Below are 5,747 nucleotides of genomic sequence, written 5' to 3'. Positions count from 1 at the left end.
GGGGGGCCCCCCCGGGGAGGGGCCCCCGTACGGCAAAAAAAAAAAAAAAAAAAAAAAAAAAAAAAAAAAAAAAAAAGAAATGGTGCTGCGGGAATGGCACAGGCTGTAAAAGCCAAGCTATTTGCAAAATTATGCCAAGAGGAGGAATGACTCAGTGCAAGCACCTGCTGAGGAGTGATTATCAAATTATCCACAGAGTAACTATGATCCTGCAAGTTGACTTTCCTTCCCCTCCGGCCCCCCCATTCCACGGTCGTTTGTATTTACCAGTAAACACCCACAAACCCACTGCACTCTGCTAAACCAAAAGGCCAAATTAAACGACTCACACTGGAATTAATGAGGGGCTGTAATAAGAACAGCCCAGCCACATCTGAAGGAGACATTAACCATTTGCAAAGGACTTCCATACACAGGATCTCACAGCTTGGAATAACTGCCCACTAAGGTGGTTTCCAGGGAAAGGTGCCACCGATGGGTTTTCCCAAAGAAAGTGCAAAACTTTAAAATAAAAACCGAAGTTAAAATATACCCTAACCATCCCTTCTACTTCATCCTGCCCCCCCTCCATCACCACTTTTCTTTCCAGCTGTCTGTTTTTAAAGTGTATGTTTTAATTTTCCATGGTTGACCACAACCAAAGCTTTTTTAAAGGAGCATGGGATTCTATTCTTCTCTAAAATCTATATGCAGCCATGGATTACCACAGCTGGTCCTGGTAACATGTGCAAAGTCTAACTTACTATCTGAGACTATTTCTAAGGCTATTGTGAGTGACATTAGGCCTGTTTCTGGCAAGAAATCCTCTAGTTGTAATGTATACCATCTTAAATGGTCTTTTTGTGATCAGGGTCTCTCTCTTACACAAATGCAGGGCATATTCTCCCTGATGGGTGTCCCAAGGAGAGCTTGGGAAGAAATCATCATTATCAAGGCGGTTCACACAGACACACAGACTTGCTTGTTACCGTATTTAAAGAAGTGGCCACAAAGAAATAGTCATTGCATTTACAATAGGAGAAACCTAGTATGCATTTCCAAGGAATCACATTTTGGGGAGAATTACAGAATAATTACACATATGCTTAGATCACGAGCATTCAATGAAGCGGACAGTATTTTGAGGATTTAAGATGTTGGCGTTTTGGTCGTCTCTAAGAAACCGGGATAATTCAGACATTCAAATGCAAAACCACACCATTTGGAGAGTGTAATGCGGTCTGTTCTGGTCACTGTTACAAATTCGGAAAGGATTCCCTGGCTGCAGACATTAGAGGCACTTAATACTTAAATCTGTTTCCAAACGTAAAGCATAGAACAAAAGTGCTGGGCATTAATGAGACGTATCCTAACACTGGTGTGCTGACACATTTCATTAAAGTGTCACTTTGGAAGAGTAAAAAATAATAACAGCTTTGCTGTGTGCAACTTGATAAGGTCCTCAGATGAAATATCATTAACTAATAACACATTAAACGTCCATTTTAACACTATCAGGGTTTTCAGATCAGGTTGGAATTAATTTCATGCCTAGGATGTTGTCTATAACCAATTACTATAAATGAATCTCTTCTGTAGGTCTAAATACTGATTGTTTATTCATGTTAGTTGTATTCAAACTGCCAGGAAATCAAGTATTCTTGGAAGTTATTGCAATGATCTTACTCAGAAAAAGATCTTAAAACATCAAATATCTTGTTTACTTGTAAATTAGTTATTTCCTGAAGGGATGCATTGTAAGTATTTTTTTAAATACACACCTTTATCATTTTTGCTGGGTCACTGGCAAAATACTTTTCTACTGCACTGTAAAAGTTAAAGTGGTCTTCTAAGCTCAAAGGGGTTTTTCTTTTTAAAATTAAAACAAATTGGATAAAAATAAGAATTCAACAAATGTAGACCAAAACCTCAGCAGTTTATGAATTTGAAAAGATTTCCAATCTAATGTTCCAATTTAAAGCTAAGTAGTTTTCTATTTAGGAAAATTTTCCATGTGTAAATACATGCAATTTGTATTTTCAGTAAATTTTCAAAATGTCTTCTTTGAAGATCTTGTGTTCAAAATATCAGAATAACGAGAACTTTGCAACTCTGGTAGCCACCTGGAACTCTTACCAGGCAGAGTTAGACAGGCTGTTTTCCAACATTTGTAGATTTGTTTGATTTTATGCAGAAGAGTCATTCTATAAAACGTAGGGAGGCAAGAAATTCTCCCAAGCTGGGCCTATGCAGCCAAGAATCGAGTTACAAAGTAACACAAAAGAGATGAAATGGAGAAATTAGTCTAGAGCAAAACAAGAGAAGTGTGCGAGAAACTTGGAGCTGGCAATCTCGTAATGTGAAAGGTTAATCACAAGATTTAAAATCTAATCTTGCTCTCAAAGGCAGCTCATGTAATTGCATACATTGTAAAGGGACATGAGAACAGTGGGAACAGAAATAAAAAACTTAAACAAGTGAGCTTGATATAAACTGTAAATTTAATATGCAGAAAAGTAAAAACTTAGCAAAAACAGGCACAGACCTCAGGAAGGGGTCAGCTGGGGAACTGAGACAATAGAAATGGCTACAAATAACTATTGCTAAAGAAAAGACAACCTTTAATTTTGGATAGATACGTATTCTAATGGGATACTCCCTAAAGACCCTTTAGATTAAATTCCATTCATCTATGTTGCCTAGCAAATATTTACAGGGGGCCTATCATGTGCTGATACTGTGGGAATACAAAGATAAATGGGACACAAGAAGAAGAGTCATAGCTCCCTAGAGTACAAAGCAGAAAATATTAAGTGAGAGTTGAGAGGTGGAAGAAATTACTCCAAAAAAGGGCTGGCATTTAAATTCTGCCAGGAGGAGCGGGCAGGACTCGGCCGTATGCAGGTGGGGATGGGAGGGCACAAGCAGAGATAAGAAAGCCTGGAGTATGTGCAGAAGTCAGAGACAACTTCAGGTTGACTGGCAGTGCAGTCGACTGACACAGGAGCCGCAGGGGCATCACGGGGTCTGGAGGAATCTGACTGATTTCTGTGGGAAGTGGGAAAACACTGGAGCTTCTGGATTCCAAGAACGGTCTGATGTAAGGGTACTGGAGAAGGTTAATCTGTGTGGGGCAGCCTAGAAGAGGAAGAAGAAAACATAATCTCAGCAGAATATATTTCAGGACAGCAAAAATGTAGAGATTTGTGTTCTTGGGCCAGAAAGTCCTGAATGCATATTTATGAGTTATGTGTCTCTAAATTTCAAGACTGTCAATTCTTGCTAATTTGGAAAAGCAATGAGAGGTGCCACTGAGGAACATGTAATTTTTCAAGGAACCATGGAAGACCCAGTGGGTGTTAGACCAATTTCCCCGGTTTTTCCAGAAAGATCTCTGGGTGTGTGTTGAATGCCAGGGACTGAATGGATTAAAAAAGAAACACGCCAAGGGTGTACGAAATTCCCTATCACAGCAGGAATTTGGATACACCTCAGGCCCAACCATGACATACAACTACCTCATGAGCAGCCCCTGTGTCCAGGAATGTGCTAACCAGGATAAAAATTGTTTCTGCATCAACATCAGGAAGGGGAAGCAGACACACACATTTAGAGGCCCTTGGCAATAAGTGCATCGAGTTAGGGCTTGGGCCATCATTTACTGAAGAGGATAATGTACCGGTGAGTGGAACATTTTGCAGGTTTGTTTCCATAGGGACATTTCTTTACCTGTCATATTTGTATAGCATTTTATATTTTTCAAGATCCTTTTAAATAGATTATTTTATTTCCCCCAATAACCCCATTATTCTCGTTTTACAGAAAGAGTTACAAAGCCCCTTCAGGCTGTGCGGCTATGCTTCAGATCTCACAGCCACTTGCTAGAGGGGTAAGCACCCAGAACCCAGCTCTCTGGATTTCTCCTCCACTTCTTCACCTGGCCTCTTCCTACGTATCATCAGCAAATATTTATCAAGCATCTCTTCTGTAGAAGGCATACTTCTAAGTGTGAGGAAAGCCTCAAGTTTTCCTGGAAGTGTTAACACAAAAATCCTAGAAAGGTTTTTGGTGCTGAATAAAAACCTAGCTCATCTTCCCTGCAGAGCGCCCTCTGGTGGCAGTAAGATATAAGTTATGAGGTAGGAAGTGCTGAGTTTTTAGGATTCAAGATGACTTGAGTTTTTTTTATATAGTTATTTATTTTTGGCTGCGTTTGGTCTTCGTTGCTGTGCGGGTTTTCTCTGGTTGTGGCGAGCGGGGGCTACTCTTCGTTGCGGTGCGTGGGCTTCTCATTGCGGTGGCTTCTCTGGCTGCGGAGCAATGGCTCTAGGCGTGCGGGCTTGAGTAGTCGTGGCTTGCGGGCTCTAGAGCACGGGCTCAGTAGCTGTGGCACATGGGCTTAGTTGCTCTGTGGCATGTGGAATCTTCCCAGACCAGGGATTGAACCCGTGTCCCCTGCATTGGCAGGCAGACTCTTAACCACTGCGCCACCAGGAAAGTCCCTCAAAAGTCTTTACAGAATAAATCTGATCTTCCAGAAAATTAACTGCCCAATAAAATTCAGCATGCTTTAATGGGAGATCACAAAATCCAGACTCAAAGATTTAGAACCTACAATGTCTGGAATATAACTTAAAAATTACTAGCCTATGAAAAGTCAGGAAAATATGACCTGTGGAAAAATTAATCATTAGAATAGCCCCAAAATAAGAGAAACAATAAACAGTTTTTTAAAAAGACTTGAAAAACTTATAAATATGTTCACAGATTTATAAAAACAAACACAATGAGGAGACAGATGGAAACTATAAAAATGAAATAAAGGGAACCTCTAGTTCTTAAAAATACAATTTCTAAAATGAAAAATTCACTGGATGGACTTAATAGAAGATTAGATATTGCAGAAGAAAATATTAGTGAATTTAGCATGGCATCATAAGTTATCTAAACTAAAGCAACAGAGAAAATAGGCTTAGAAATATAACAGTGCCTCAATGAACTGTGGAAAAACATCAAGTGGTAATTGGGTTCCCAGAAGGAAAGGAGATGGAATGTTTGGAGAGGATGAAATCTGATGAATTATGGCCAGAAATTTCCCAGATTTAATGAAAAACGTCAATCCATAAATCACAATGAATTCCAAGAATAAACATAAAAACACACATCAAGGCACATCTTAATTAAATTACTGAAAACCAATCATAAAGAGACTATCTTAAAAGCAGTCAGAAAGGAAAAAAAAGACAACACATATAGTAGAATGAAGATAAGGATTATCACTGATTTCTCAAGCCAAACAATAATGGAATGGCATTTTTTCAATGCTGAAAGAAAAAATGACTTTGTATTATTAATATCACATATAAAGGCATCAAAAAATATGAAATACCTAGTGATAAGTTTAACAAAATATAGTTAGGAACAGTATAGTAAAAACAAACAAAAAAATAGTACTGGTAGAAATTAAAGAAGACCCACAAAGAGATCATCATTTTCCTCCTCAGTCTAGGTGGATGTTCTAGCTCTCTTCAGTTTTCCAAGTGGTTTATACTTTGGCTCCATACTTTGGGGAAGACCAGCATGAAGGCTTGAAGATTTCTTTAGTTACAGCTGTACAACTAAAAACCTTGTAAAGAATGCATGGGACAGCATCTGAGGACTCTGAAAACAGGAGGCTGATTGGAAAAAGAAGAAGAGGAAGAAGAAGGAGAAAGAAAGAAAAGAAAGAAAGAAAGAAAAGAAAGAAAGAAAGAAAGAAAGAAAGAAAG

At 38.9% G+C, this 5,747-nt stretch overlaps 1 pseudogene; it reads right to left on the bottom strand.

Annotated features, from left to right (window-relative positions):
- Positions 1-2,707: 2,707 nt before the first annotated feature.
- Positions 2,708-5,747, bottom strand: part of LOC102978440 (protein artemis-like) — a 5,407-nt pseudogene continuing 2,367 nt past the window's right edge.

The sequence above is a fragment of the Physeter macrocephalus genome, chromosome 16 (assembly GCF_002837175.3).
Source record: "Physeter macrocephalus isolate SW-GA chromosome 16, ASM283717v5, whole genome shotgun sequence".
Classification (NCBI taxonomy): Eukaryota; Metazoa; Chordata; class Mammalia; order Artiodactyla; family Physeteridae; genus Physeter; species Physeter macrocephalus.
This window is presented reverse-complemented; position numbering and strand designations above follow the sequence as displayed.